Consider the following 14,386-nt stretch of genomic DNA (forward strand, 5'->3'; position numbering starts at 1 on the left):
GCATTCCCAAAACGTGCAGAACAACCCTGACAATGATTAATCGATGTCTCGTCATTAACCGAGTGCCAATGGCCCCTACAAAGCTGCTTGATGGAAAGTACATTGAAGCCACAGGACTACAGCCTTGGTGGGCGGCAGACATGATACAAATATGGAGGTCGAAGGCCCCCAGATCCTGCTGTTGGACTTGATGTGGCAGTATGAAAAAACAACAAGGTCTGGAACTGTGTCTTTGCAAATTGGGCTGGGTAGGGAGACCTATGGCCAGGGTAGGGAACGTGGTTCATTCCACTTGACTCAGTTCGAATTCTCTCTCCTCGAAGTTTTACTGTCTAGCTGACCCGTATAATTACCTCATGAATTTCAAGGAGGTGTTAGAGCCAGATGGACCTCAGGAACTGGGCCACACAGCTCACCTTCCTTCTCTTTGGGCCCTCACGTGGACAGGTGCACCAGAGCGTGAAGATGAGGGGATGCTATGAATGCACACATGGTACTTCCTGACGCCGCTGGGTTTGCAGACCATAAACGCTCTCTCTCCCCCTCCCCCTCTCTCCCTCCCGCTTTCTCGCCTTTCTCTTTCTTTGCTTAGAATTTGGTGGTTTCAGAAGGCTGAGTTCTTGACTTCCTCTAAATCTATGCTGTCCATCTGGCAAGTGCGTCCTCTCTCATGACTATTAGTCAGACACAGATAAATTTCACTGTTTTGCTCCAGCTCAGATGTCTTCCTGAACCCAGCATGGCACCTCCAGTGCCTCCGGGATTTCCTCACTTGAATCTACCAAGAAAGGCTTCCATTATTCTCTGTAAATAATGCTAGCTGGAGTCCTAGCATTGTTGAAAATGTATGTTGTTTTAGTATAACTTCGTCCCAGTTACAAACCCATAGTAGGGGATGAGTTAGGAAACTACGGAACCACTTCTCTCACAGTGTCCTTGCATAGAGAAGCGGCCCCGCACTTTCTATATGCTGGTTTTTTTTGTTTTGTTTTGTTTTTGTTTTTGTTTTTTTCTTCGAGACAGGGTTTCTCTGTGTAGCTTTGCGCCTTTCCTGGATCTCACTCTGTAGACCAGGCTGGCCTTGAACTCACAAAGATCCACCTGGCTCTGTCTCCCGAGTGCTGGAATTAAAGGCGTGCACTACCACCTCCCGGCTATATGCTGTTGTTAGGGGGCACTATTTAGCCTAGGCTGACCCGAGACTCATGAGGAAGCTCAGCCTGGATTCAAATTCTCCATCCTCCTGCCCCAGCCTCCCAAGTACTGGCCTTATAGGCATGTGTGACCCACTGAGTTTATATTTTCTTAACATCATCTCTAGTATTTTGCAGAATGCTCCTTCCTAAATTAAAGTGTTACATATAGCCCATTCACTTGCCTTCCTAGTGGCCTTGTAGTCATGACTGTTTTCCACTGGGTTTCAGGTGTATTTCTAAGTGCCTGTGCCACCACGGCCAATCACCTACACTGACAGATCTGTCACAGTTTGCTTTCCATTCATGTGATAAAATACTATGCCCTGCCGGGCGGTGGTGGCGCACACCTTTAATCCCAGCACTCAGGAGGCAGAGGCAGGCAGGCCACAGGCCACTTGGTCTCTACCTCAGCTGTTCAGCTGAGTCCTGTGGAGATAGAGGCAGCTTGGACAGGGTATAATCAATGTGTGGCTGGTTCCAACTAGATTTGTGTTTGAAAAAAAAAAAAATTAGCACAGAGCTGAAGCTGGCCTTTGGGTGCTTTTTCAAAAATGGCCCCAAATCATAGAAAAGGGGAAATGGGGTCAGGAGAAAGATGGGTAGTCAAAGGCTGGGGCAGTCTCCTGTGAAGCTGGGTGCTCGCTTCAGGAGTCCAGACAGTCAAACAAGGCAAAGGCTAGGGTGTGCTAAGTGGGGTGCTAAGTGCACATGAATAAAGACAGTGTGGAGTTGAGGGCAGGTCTACAGGCTAAGTGCTAAGGGCCGTCAACAGCGAGGGAGAGATCAGAGGGTCAGAAGCGGCAGTGAATAGAAAAAGGAAGCCGAGTCCACCAGAGACAAGAGGTTCCTACTTCCTCTAAATCAGTCATTCCCAACCTTCCTAGTGCTGTGACCCTTCAAGACAGTTCCTCATGTGGTGGTGTGAAGCGTTTATCTAATTATTCTTTATCCATAAAAACTTGGGGCTCGCCAGGTGGTGGTGCACACCTTTAATCCCAGCACTCGGGAGGCAGAGCCAGGCGGATCTCTGTGAGTTCGAGACCAGCCTGGTCTACAGAGTGAGTTCCAGGAAAGGCACAAAGCTACACAGAGACACCCTGTCTCGAAAAAACAAACAAACAAACAAAACCTCGGGACTCAGATATCAGGATAAGAACCTGAGAAGTGGCAGAGAAGTGACCAGTGACCTCCCCTCTCTTTCCTTCCTCAATCCAAAAGGGCCAAGCAGCTCTCTAAGCCCCTCCCTACTACTTCCTGTGTCTCTCTATATGTCCTGGGTCTTCCAAAACCTCTATGACTAATTTAGTCAGCTAGTAGCTAGGTCTGCCCTCCGATTCAAGGTAAATTTTATTGGTAGTCTCAGGAGTATCAGAGTGCAATCAAAATATCCCATAACAGTGGTGACCCCCAACGGTGAAATCATTTTCGTTGCTATTTCATAACTGTAATTTTGCTACTGCTATGAATCATAACATAAGTATCTGTGCTTTCTGACAGTCTGAGGTGACCTCTGTCAAAGGGTCATTTGACCCTCAAAGGGATCGTGACCCACAGGTTGGGAACTGCAGCTCTAAATAGATGACACTGTCTGCATTACCGTTGGTGGCCTTTAGCAACAAGCTGTAACAGCATATAAATTCTTGATAAGCAAGTATATAACTAAGTAATAGTTATACATATATTAGCAATGTGAATTAAAGAATTTAGAGCTAGGGATGTAGCACAGCCATAGAAGAATCGCCAGCTTGAGCAAGGTCCTGAGTTCTATCCTCAGTGCTGAAAACAAGCAAAAAAAAATTTTATTTATGGCTGCGTAATTGGTGATTTTTAACGTATGAATGAAGTCTATGCTCCTGATCCTGCCATTCCAGTCCTTACAGAATCGGCTTCGTTCCCCTTTCTATTCTATTTCTAGCACATTCTACGCTAGAACAAAATTCAGCCAGGGGAGTCTCCTGAACACATCCCGAGACATGGTCTCCATGCAACTTCCTTTGCCCTGTCCACCCTCCAACCCCATCCACTTCAAAACCAGCGGTTCTCAACCTGTGGGTGGAGACCCTTTCGGGGCTGGAATGGCCTTTTCACAGGGATCACACATATCAAACATCCCGAATACCAGATCTCTATATTATGATTCACAACAGTAGCAAAATTACAGTTATGAAGTAGCAAGGACAATAATTTCATGGTTGGGGTCACCACACCATGAGGAACTGTGTTAAAGGGTGGCAGCATTAGGAAGGTTGAGAGCCACTGTCCTAGACCGTCTTTCTCTTCAGAAAGCTTTCCCCTTTTCTGGACCCGTTTGATGGCACAGAACCCTTGCAGACCTGTTTTGATTTCTCTGAGCATACATGCAGCATCTGGTCTGATCCATTTTAATTCATCTTCCTGTTATTTTTCCTTGTTCTTTGAAGATTCGGTCTTTTTTTTTTTTTTTTTTTTAATCTATTTATTATGTGTTCTGCATGTACACCTGAAGGCCAGAAGAGGGCACTAGATCTCTTATAGATGGCTGTGAGCCACCATGTTGTTGCTGGGAATTGAACTCAGGACCTCTGGAAGAGCAACCAGTGCTCTTAACCTCTGAGTCATCTCTACAGCCCGTGGTCTTATACTTAGAAAAAAGCTCCATTTTTCTTTAATTGTTGAAAAAGCCACAGTAAAACAATGCTCCTCTCCCTCCACCTTGCAAAGGGGAGAAACAGTCTGTACATTCTCCCTGAGGCTGGGAGGGGTATGCTGGGACATGTTCTCACATGCTGACATTAGGCTGCCTCTGTGGTTTGAAAGAAAATGGCCCCCAAAAGGGGTGGCACTATTAGGAGGTGTGGTCTTATTGGAGGAAGTGTGTCACTGTGGGGGCGGGCTCTGAGGTCTCTTTTGCTCAAGCTTCCCTTAGTGTGACATCAACCAACTTCCTGTTGCCTGCAAGATGGAGGACTCTCAGCTGCTCCAGCACCACGTCTGCCTGCACTCAGCCATACTCTCAGTCAAGATGATAATGCACTGAACCTCTGAAACTGTAAGCGAGCCACCCCAATTAAATGTGTTCTTTATAAGAGTTGCCGTGGTCATGGTGTCTCTTCACAGCAATTGAAATTCCTAACTAAGACAGCTGCCATAATCATTCTCACTTCAATGAGTCTGATCCTCAGGTGTTCACCGGTGGCCCTGACCACTCTCCTTCCCTACCCAGCCCCCTGCAATGCCCTGCCTACAGCCAACTCCTGAATCTCACCCGCCATCTTGTCTCCTCTACCTCGGCTTTACTTCTTCTACCCTCTTCCCGGTCACACCCTCACAGAGCAGATGTCCTCATCCTGCTCACAAAGGTTGACCTTTACTCTGTCTTCACTTTTCTCTCTTTCTTTTTTCGCCACCCACCTTCTGTCCATCTCTCACTCATTTTCATCAGCTCAACTTGTTTTTCAGCCTCACGGCGAGTGCCAGTCCCTCTGTCCCCACATTGTCCAATCTATTAGACACCTCCTGGCCTCACGGCCTTGTCTATGGGCTCCAGTCCCCATCACTTACTGAGGGACACTCACACAAGCATCCTCTTCAGGTCTCAGCCTTTCCTGTAATTTCTCTCGTCCCTGCTTCCAGCCTGAGGGTCTCGCCGTGGGGTTTTCCTACCTCTGTTCTTGATGCGCTGACACAGGTTGCTCCCTGTCCTTAGATGGGGCCACAGGAAGGCCTCCTGCTTGCTCTTCATCTCTGTGACTGTCTCCCAGTCCCTCGGATGGCTAACCTATGTTTGCCCCTCTCAAGTCCCTGATCACATGCCTACGTCTCAACCCTCAACAGATGGAGTGTTGTCAGCTAAGAACGCTCTCTGGTTCGTTTGCAAATCACACAGTCTCGCCTTCTTTGCAGCTCTAAGCCTTATCTGCCTCAGGTTGCACCCTCTCCCTGTGCCTTCCCTGATGACAGTTGTGTATCACAGACAGCGGTAAGAGTTCTGAGGAGCAGAGACTTCCTTCTTTTCTTCCTTCTTTCCTTCCTTCCTTCCTTCCTTGGCAGTTGTCTAACTTTATCTGACACTCAGTAGTTCTCATCCACCTTCTTGATGTGTAGTTTTCAATCTGTAGTTTTCTTTCTTTCTTTCTCTCTTTCTTTCTTTCTTTTTTTTCTTTCTTTTTTTTTTTTTTGGCTTTTTGAGACAGGGTTTCTCTGTGTAGCTTTGCACCTTTCCTGGATCTCGGCTCTATAGACCAGGCTGGCCTCGAACTCACAGAGATCCGCCTGCCTTTGCCTCCCGAGTGTCGGGATTAAAGGCATGTGCCACCACTGTCCAGCTATGTAGTTTTCTAATATGGTGATGAAGATATAACTTACAAAGTGTTTTAGGGTTTCTATTGCTGAGATAAAGTGGAGCTCTGAGAGTTTGAGGCCAGTGTGGTCTACAAAACTAGTTCCAGGACAGCCAAGGCTACACAGAGAAACTCTGTCTCAAAAACAACAACAAAAACAAAACAAACAAGCAAAAACAAAACAAAACAAAAAACAAAAACCAACATGACCAGAAACAAGGTAAGGAGGAAAAGGTTTACTTTGCTTACACTTCTACAGGGGAGTAACCCAAGCAGGGTGGGAACCTGGAGGTGGAACTGATACAGAGGCCATGGAGGGGTGCTGCTGTGTACTGCTTGCTCCCCATCGCTTGCTTAGGTTGCTTTTTTATAGCTCCCAGGACCACCAGCTCAGGGGTGGCTCTGCTCAAAGTGAGCCTGACCCTCCCACATCAATCACTAATTCAGAAAATGCCCCACAGGCTTGTCCACAAGCCAGTCTGGTGGGGGCATTTTCCCGATTGAGGGTCCCTTCCCTAATGACTCTAGCTTGTGTCAAGTTGACATAAAAGTAGCCAGCACACAAAATATAGTGCTTGTTCATTAAATCCTTATCCTGCGTCTGTTTCCTGACAAACACACATGGGTAAAACATGGGGCATGCTCAGGGACTTGGTTGAACTGGGCACCAGTGCACCCATCTGAAGTGCCCAGTTTCTTAATGGCAAATCTCTAGGTTTCTTGAGACAGGGTCTCTCTATGTAGCCCTGGCTGCCCTGGAACTCACAGGTAGACCAGCTGACCTTGAACTCACAGAGATCTACTTGTCTCCTGAGTGCTGGGATTAAAGGCCAGGCTAGGGAAATATTTCTTGAAGCCCACTCTATGGAGCACTTGTGAATGCTGGGGATGTTTTCTTGGGGTACCACCTCATCGATGGCAGAAGGGCCCTTCTTTCCATCACCCTTTCCCCCTGCTTCTTTGCCAGGGCCGTTCTACCAAGTCCAGATTGGAGAAGAAAGCTGATTCACAGAGTAAACATCACAGAGGTTACTTAACCCACAGTCACTCAGACAGGCCTCTTGATACAGTCTAGCGACATAGTAAACAGAAGCCGGATTGGCCGTGGCTGGTGTAGCCTCGTTCTCTTTGACAGTAAACTTCTTAAGGAGCGTAAGGACCGCACTCTAGAATGATGACAAAAGCGTAGTGTGGTCAATACACAAACTAACCCTTGTTTATTATCCACTGCCAAGCAGGGCCTTATTGCTGGGTCAGTCTGCCGTGGCTGGCTCTTCTGTCGGCCCATTTAGCATCAGCAACAAAACATGGGAGATGCATTTCTGTGATGTGCCAACTGTTACGTCACTGAGTGATAAAAAATTTTTCTGCTCTGTTAGAATCTTTTTTTTTTTTTAAATTTTTTATTTTTCAACAGAGGGTTTTCCTGTGTAGCCCTAGCTGTCCTGGAACTCACTCTATAGACAAGACTGGCCTTGAACTCACAGAGATCCACCTGCCTCTGCCTTCCGAGTGCTGGGGTTAAAGGTGTGTGCCATTACCTCACCTGTCCTGCTATCATCTTAAAAGACTATTGTCATACATGGTCCATAACTGACCACAGCATCTGTGCATCCTATCATTCTGCTTTTCCTTCCCAATCTCCCTTCTGTCTACTATCAGCCTCTCTCTTTGCACCTACTATAAACACTTTCTGACAATCCTGAGAAGTTACTCTTCCCTTGACCCTGCTTTTCCCTCAGGACACATTTCCTGCTCCTCCCCATCCTTTTAGACAACACGTCTTTCTTTTTTAATGTTTTTAAAAATATTTTTTTTTTATAAATGCTACTGTGCTGGCTAGTTTTGTATCAGTTTGACACAGCTATAATCATCAGAGAGGAGCCTCAATTGAAAAAACTGCCTCCATAAGTTTGGACTGTAGGCAAGTCTGTAGGGCATTTTCTTAATTAGTGATTGATTATAGGGGAGACCCAGCTCATGGTGTGTGGTACCAACCCTGAGCTGGTGGTCCTGGGTTCTATAAGAAAGCAGGCTGAGCAAGCCATGTGGAGCAAGCCAGTAAGCAGCACCCCTCCATGACCTCTGCATCAGCTCCTGTGTCCCGGTTCCTGTCCTGTTTGAGTTCCTGTCCTGACTTCCTTCCATGATGAACAGTGCTGTGGATGTGTAAGTCAACTAAACCCTTTCCTCCCCAAGCTGCTTTTGGTCATAGTGTTCATCACAGCAGTGGAATCCCTAACTAGGACATCTACATTCTTGTTTGCTTTTTTTAAGTATAGAGAATATGGGCTGGAGAGATGGCTCAGCAGTTAAGAGTGCTTATTGCTGAGGACCAGAGTTCAAACCCCAGCACTCACATTAGATGTCTCACAACTGCCTGTAATTCTAGTTCCAAAGAACCTCGTGTGCCCTTCTGGCCTCCATGAGTACACACACACACACACACACACACACACACACACACACACACACACATTAATCTTAAGATTATAATTTAATTACAACATCTCTCCCTTCCCAGTCTTCCCTTCAAACCCTCCCACTCTCCTTGAAATTCGTGGTCTCCCCTTATGGTAGACAGGATCCAGGGGGGGGGGGGGGAGGGAACCAGCTCTACTCTTCAGAGGCACACCTACCTCCTGAAGTTTCCATGACCTCCCAAGACAGTGCCACCAGCTGAGGCCACGTGCTGCACACGTGAGCCGCGTGCACAGCGGGGGTGGGGGGTTGGGGGGGTGGAGGGTGGGGAGTGGGTAAAGTGTGCACATGTCTCTTCTCAGTGCTGGAGCCTTTCGCCAGCCTCATATCCCCTCTCGAGTGTCGCTCTCCTTACAGCCAGGCTTAAAAGAAACTGTCTACGCGTGACCTGTTCAAGGCCCGAACTCCCTCTCACCATCCCACTACAACCTGGCCTTCGCCCTCTCCACTCCTCTGAAGATCCACCAGGGTCGGTCTCCAGGCACCTCCTGGGCCCTGAAAGCAATGGATACATTTTAATTCCTGCTTTGGGTCTAGTTCTCTATGGCATCTCACCCTCGGACCCCTTTCCACCCCCTTTTCTGTATGGATCTGATCCCTCCTTGCCTTTGGGTCCAGGCTTTTTCCTGTGGGCCTTTCATCCTAAATCTTTCAGTAGCCCATCTTCCTCTGTTTTCCCTTTAAGCACGAGCTTTCCCAGAGTCCTGTTTCTGTTGCTGCAGAGGGAGCCCATGTCCTAGTCCCTGAGGACTCTGTTGCTGCTGCTGTTCATTCTCATTAAACTTCAGCTCCACACTAGACCTGGTGATGCACACCTACAATGGCAGCTCTCTGTGGGTAGGACCTGGAAGATCAGGGGGTCCAGGTCATCTTCAGCTATATGGTGAGTTCCAGGCCAGCCTGGGATATATGATATCCTGCCAGAAACAAACAAGGCTTCAGATCCATGAAGCCAACATCAATTCTAAATCTCCAAATAGGCCATTTAGGCATTCCTCAGGCCCTTTAAACTTAAGCCTAAAACTCTGATCTTCATACCTCTCCCTCTTAATTTAGTTCAACTCCTGAGGTAGGCAATCACAGGAACAGCTTAGCACTAATCCCCCAGGATTCATTTGGCTTGAGCAATAAACATAACCTCTTCCTAGCAATACACATAACAACCTGTTTGCAACTTGAACCCTTACCTGTATCAGGCTGTGCACATACTTACTTAAACAATGGAAATAATTTACTCCTTCTAGTAATCCCTTGATAGCCTCCTAACTTCCTGTTTCTATTTGGACACATCCTGAATCACATCCTGAAACCATGTGAGGGATGGACAAGTGAGGTCAGTAACGCCGCTCCGGATGCATGTGCAATGTGGCAAACTGTGTCCTCTGAATGAACTTGTAGGGTGAATCTATTTATGATCTTATGCCTATGATTATATGTCAGCATACATTTGATTAAAACCACATGCATTGTGGGAAAAGGACATGCTCAGCAGAACTGCTGATGTAACTCAAGTCTTTCAGGAGACTAGAAAACTACCCTAGCTACACCCTTAGCAAGTAGCTCCTCCTCCTAGACATCATTAAGTACCCAAACAGTAACCCCGGGGCCCTTGAGTAGTCTAACCCAGGGAGCCTCTTGCTCACTTACAGCATATCTGATCCACACTATCGCTTTGCTGAATCTAAATACATTTTCCTCGCCACCATGCAGTCTGTGTGTGCATCTCCAGTCTTTTGGCTAAGACATCAAATAATTGGACACAGTTGGTCCAGACAGCCACCCTCTGTAACACTCTGGCATTGGCAACAAAAGGCCTTGACACAGTCACAGACCCTCAGGTGTTTGGGGTCGTTCTCAAGCCCTCCTTCGTTGCCGCCATATTGGATTGTTCACTTAGACTGGATTGCTTGAATCTTCAAAATAGCTCAGAGTCATCCCTTCTGTCCCACGGTTATTTCCATCTCTGCTACAGATTTCCCTCCCTCGTGGCTGTGTCCGTCAGGGCTCCATCAGACTTAGCAAATGTAGTGAGAGGCGTTACAAGGAACTGCATTATCTAGTTGTGGGGCCTAGACGTATGCTCACTGGGAAGCTGCCTCCAGGCCGCATGGTGGAATGTGAAGTCCAGAATGGCCGTTCAATCAGACAGATGCACATGGAACAGAGGAATTGAGAGCAGGCTGGAAGCCATGAGTGTGAGCTGAAGTTCACAGGCTCCACAGACACCTGTGCCTGTTTCATTGACCATGACCTTGGTGACCTTTAAGCCTAATGGGCCTATGCAAATCGTTGAAGTCCAGAAGGCCCCCAGGTTCCTGCCTGTCGATCAGTTTTGCTAGTGAGTAGTTTCAGCGGTAGGGCACCGACTGAGCATGTGCAAGGCCCTGGATTAAATCCCCAACTCTACAAACACAACAGAAAACATCCGGCTGGATCTCGGCGAGCTTATAGCTTAGGGGTGGAGTGATTCACCTACTTGGTGCCAGGCCCTGAGTCCTAACCCCTGGTAACAAAACAACAAAATTACTTATGCTATTTGGAGACTAATTAGTCACAATTACTTATTTTTCCAAATGTAGGTATCTTAACTCCAAAAAGAACACTTTAAAAATGATGTTGGTACTTGCTGGACATACAGAGGCTAAGAACTGCCATAAGTCATGCTACAAGCCAGGTGCCCCAGTACAAGGGGCCTCATTACTAAGAGCATCCTCCTGTTCTCACAAGGTAGGCTGTCTTTTCTTTCATCCCTAACTGGTCATTTGTGGTCCTGTGGTGTCTGTGATGCTCCACAAGGCACAGGAGCAAGTGACCTTTAGCTCTTACCATGGAATGGGTTGAAATTCAAGCATCCATTTAGAAGGATGGATGTGTGTGTGTGTGTGTGTGTGTGTGTGTGTGTGTGTGTACATGTGTATATGAGTGTTTGTGCTCTATGTGTGAGTATGTGCATATGTGTGTGTGAGTATGTGCATGTGTAAGTATGTGTGTGTTATATGCATATGTGTGTATATGACTGTGTGTGTGTGCTGTATGTAGGTGCCCATGCTTGCATGCATGCAGAAGGAACCAGAAGAAAGTGGGTATCCGCCTCTATTGCTCTCCACCTTATTCATAGAGTCTCCCACTGAACCAGCTTTTTGGCTGGATGGCCAATGAGCTTCCAGGATCCTCCCGTCTCCCCCACCCTCCCCATAACACCCATTATAGGGGCACCTGCAGCCATGTCCGGTTTCTTACATGAGTGTTGAGGATTTGAACTTGGCTCTTCATGCTTTCAAAACAAGCCATTTGAGCCATCTTCCTGGAACCTAAAGAGACTTTCTGAATGAAGTTTTGGATCTGGATTCCCAGACTTCTGGGTCTAGTTTTCATGAGTCTATAATACTTGTCTTTGCTGTGAGGCCTTGACCATGTGATCTGTCTGAACTCCCTGGGCTTTTGTGGAACTAACTCCTGTTCATTCTTCAAAGCTTGTCTCAGATTCCAAGTCCCCCAGGAGTCCTTGCTAAGCCCCTACCCACCATGTCTGAATCAGGGTCTAACCTTTAGATTTTCTTTTGTGGTTAGATTCCAAGTTTATCATTTCTGCTTCGTTTTTGTTTTTGTTTTTCGAGACAAGGTTTCTCTGTGTAGCCCTGACTATCCTGGAACTCACTTTATAGACCAGTCTGGCCTCAAACTCAAAGAGATCCACCTGCCTCTGCCTCCCAAGTGCTGGGATAAAAGGCGTGCGCCGCTACCCAGCCTAAAGCTTTTTAAAAAACAAAAACCATCTTATTATTATTTTGTGTGTACTATGTGTGAGCGCAGGCCTGCAGGCCAGGGCACATGAAGGTCAGAGAGTGACTTTCAGAATCATTTCTCTCCTGCCACCTTGGTGTATGTTCATCCAGGTCACGCAGCAAGCGCGCTGCTCACTGAGCCATCTTGCCAGCTGGATAAGCTTTTCCAGTTCTGCATCCTCAGCACCTAGCTAGGTGCCTGCACAATGCTGTGGGTTTTCTTAACTGGAGAAAAGCTTGGGGCATTACTCACGTGGAGGAATGTCCTTCTTATTCCTCAGAATCCAGATCCATCGCCCAAGGATGAGCCCTGCAAGGCTCCCCAGCCCCTCCCTGCCCTTTCATGAGAAAGGTTTCTGTTTACTGTGCTTACAGCATTCCCAGGAAGCTCCTTGGTGGTGACTCACTCACTGCTGTTGCAGACTCCGTCATTCCAGTGTGGCTGGTGAGCATTCATAGCAAAAGAGTTCACATCTGAGATTGCCTTGGACCCAATGGCTCCTCCTTTGAGTCATTTATACTAAGACAATAATGAAGATACCGAAACAACAATTAAACAGATTTACCCACAGGAATGTTAACTGAAGCAATGCTTACCATAGCAAAAAAAGAAAAAGAAAAAAAATAGAAACAATCTAAACATCTTACAGAGAGAATTCTGGTTTGGATAACTGCATCAACTGTCCAAAAGCTTCCATGTAGTAATTAAAAATTAAACTATAGAAATGGGATTGTTTATATGTTGGTTATTAACAATCTACTGTTGGATTTTAAAATCAAGCTACAATGTAGAATTATGGTATTATATTACTTTCATATTAAATGGGTGTGGTATATGCACAGAAGAAAATCTCAGATATTGAACAATTACTTACTAAGCAGGGTAATGGAGCAGGCTTGTTTCCCAGCTGCTCGCAGGTTTTCTGGCAGCACATGGCTCCCACTGGGGATAATCTTCTAATGAGAAGAAAAGTTTGAATGGCTTGGAGTGGATTTTATTTAAGCCCTCTAGGCCCAGCTCTATTCATAGGCATAGATATTTTTGGACAGAGAACAAAAAAGAAAAAAAACAATTATTAAACATCACTATTCACTAGGCATGTGCTGTCTGCATGGTCTCGTGTAAATATGAATGTCATCTTTATTTTTAACTTAATTTTTCTTAAATTACAGTTTTACTTATTTGTTTAGTGTGCATGAGTGCCTGGGGGTGGGAGAGGACATGCACATGGCTGGGTGTGTCATTCAGAGGACAACATGTGTCTGTCAGACTTGGGAGCATCACCTCTACCCACTGGACCGTCTCACCAGCCTCTACATTTTCATTGAGAAAACTGATATCAAGGGGGGGGGGGGAGGGATACCTGTACCTGAAGTCACTCAGCTAGTCACAAATTCCATCCAACAGGTCGACCATGTATAAGTCTGGCTCTGTCCGTCCCAACAGAGCACCCCTCCAGGTACCCTCCTCCCACTGAGGGGCCTCTGGTCTAGGCCAGCCCCAGTGCCGATAAGGGTGAAAACAAACCAGAGCCTGAGCTCATCCTCCTCTGATGTAAGCCCACCAGAGGCCAGTGATCCCTGCATCCAGGAAATCAGATCAAAGCCGAGGGGAGTTTGCCCTGGAGTTAAAGGATAATCGTGTGTTTGTCTGAGGATTGGCCCAACGAGACCCATGATGGCCAAGAACAACAAACATCGTGTACTGGCTGGAGAGCACACAAGGTTGGGAGTTTGGGGATTCGCTGACTTCGTGGCTGGGTGTGTGCTCTTAGGTAGATGTCTGATTTCCCGGAACTTTGTGCCATTTCAAGACAGAAAGCTTTGGTTGACAGCCTCTCTGGGGGCCTGTTGATCTCTAACCTTATGATTCTGATCCAATGTAGATCAGATTGCAGGTGTGAAGTCAGAGGGCTGGAGGCATGCCTGTCTAACGTCCCAAAGGTCTCCTGTCACCCACCCACCTTCAGAGGGAGGCAGATGTTCTCATACCCAAGAGGAGGACACTGGTTCTCAGAAAGAAAGGATTTCTCAGACTTTGGAGTAGCTTCCTTCATGCAATCTCAATGATCTCTCCCCACCACCACCACCACACATATCTTTAAACGATGATGAGTGTATCTCTGTTTCCTAGGAAATTTATGAAGGGTAAGTTAATACTTTCTCTGACAAAGAGACTGAAGGCTGGCACATTGCCTTCTAGGCCAGAATCACAGGAGTCTGCTTGGCTCGGCTACAGAGCCTTTAGCCTGGCTCAGGAGTTGGAAAAATCAAAGCCCCTAAGGGGGCATTTCTTTCTACTTTAATTTATTCCTATTTTAATTTTCTTTCTATTTTTTTAATGTGTATGGATGTTTTGCCTGCATATATATCTGTGTACCATGTGTGTGCAGTGCTCATCGAGGCCAGAAGAGGGTGTCAGATCCCCTCCAACTGGAGTTGCAGACAATTGTGAGGCACCATGTGGGTGCTGAGACTTGAACCCAGACCCTCTGGAAGAGCAGTCAGTGCTCTTAAGCTCGCAGCCATCTCTCCAGCTCCAGAAAGGAGCGTTTCCTGATGCTTATTCTTTATTTAGTTCACCCAAAATAAACTCTGAGGGTTG

General features: G+C 46.7%; 2 long non-coding RNA genes across 3 annotated transcripts; one reads left to right on the plus strand and one right to left on the minus strand.

The window, feature by feature from the left end:
• Nucleotides 1–5,449: 5,449 nt before the first annotated feature.
• On the minus strand, nt 5,450–13,352 carry LOC121821674 (uncharacterized). 2 transcript variants are annotated; one of them, XR_006062456.2, is made up of 4 exons: nt 13,152–13,352; nt 12,657–12,738; nt 12,155–12,301; nt 5,450–8,491 (listed from the first exon to the last, which is right to left on the minus strand). It is a non-coding gene; the product is annotated as an uncharacterized LOC121821674 (long non-coding RNA). The 2 variants fall into 2 exon arrangements; XR_006062455.2 differs by having other exon boundaries at nt 12,657–12,801.
• On the plus strand, nt 10,558–12,411 carry LOC143268094 (uncharacterized). The gene is made up of 2 exons (XR_013043680.1): nt 10,558–10,723; nt 12,157–12,411. It is a non-coding gene; the product is annotated as an uncharacterized LOC143268094 (long non-coding RNA).
• Nucleotides 13,353–14,386: the final 1,034 nt, after the last annotated feature.

Source organism: Peromyscus maniculatus, chromosome 12, assembly GCF_049852395.1.
Source record: "Peromyscus maniculatus bairdii isolate BWxNUB_F1_BW_parent chromosome 12, HU_Pman_BW_mat_3.1, whole genome shotgun sequence".
In the NCBI taxonomy this organism is placed as follows: Eukaryota; Metazoa; Chordata; class Mammalia; order Rodentia; family Cricetidae; genus Peromyscus; species Peromyscus maniculatus.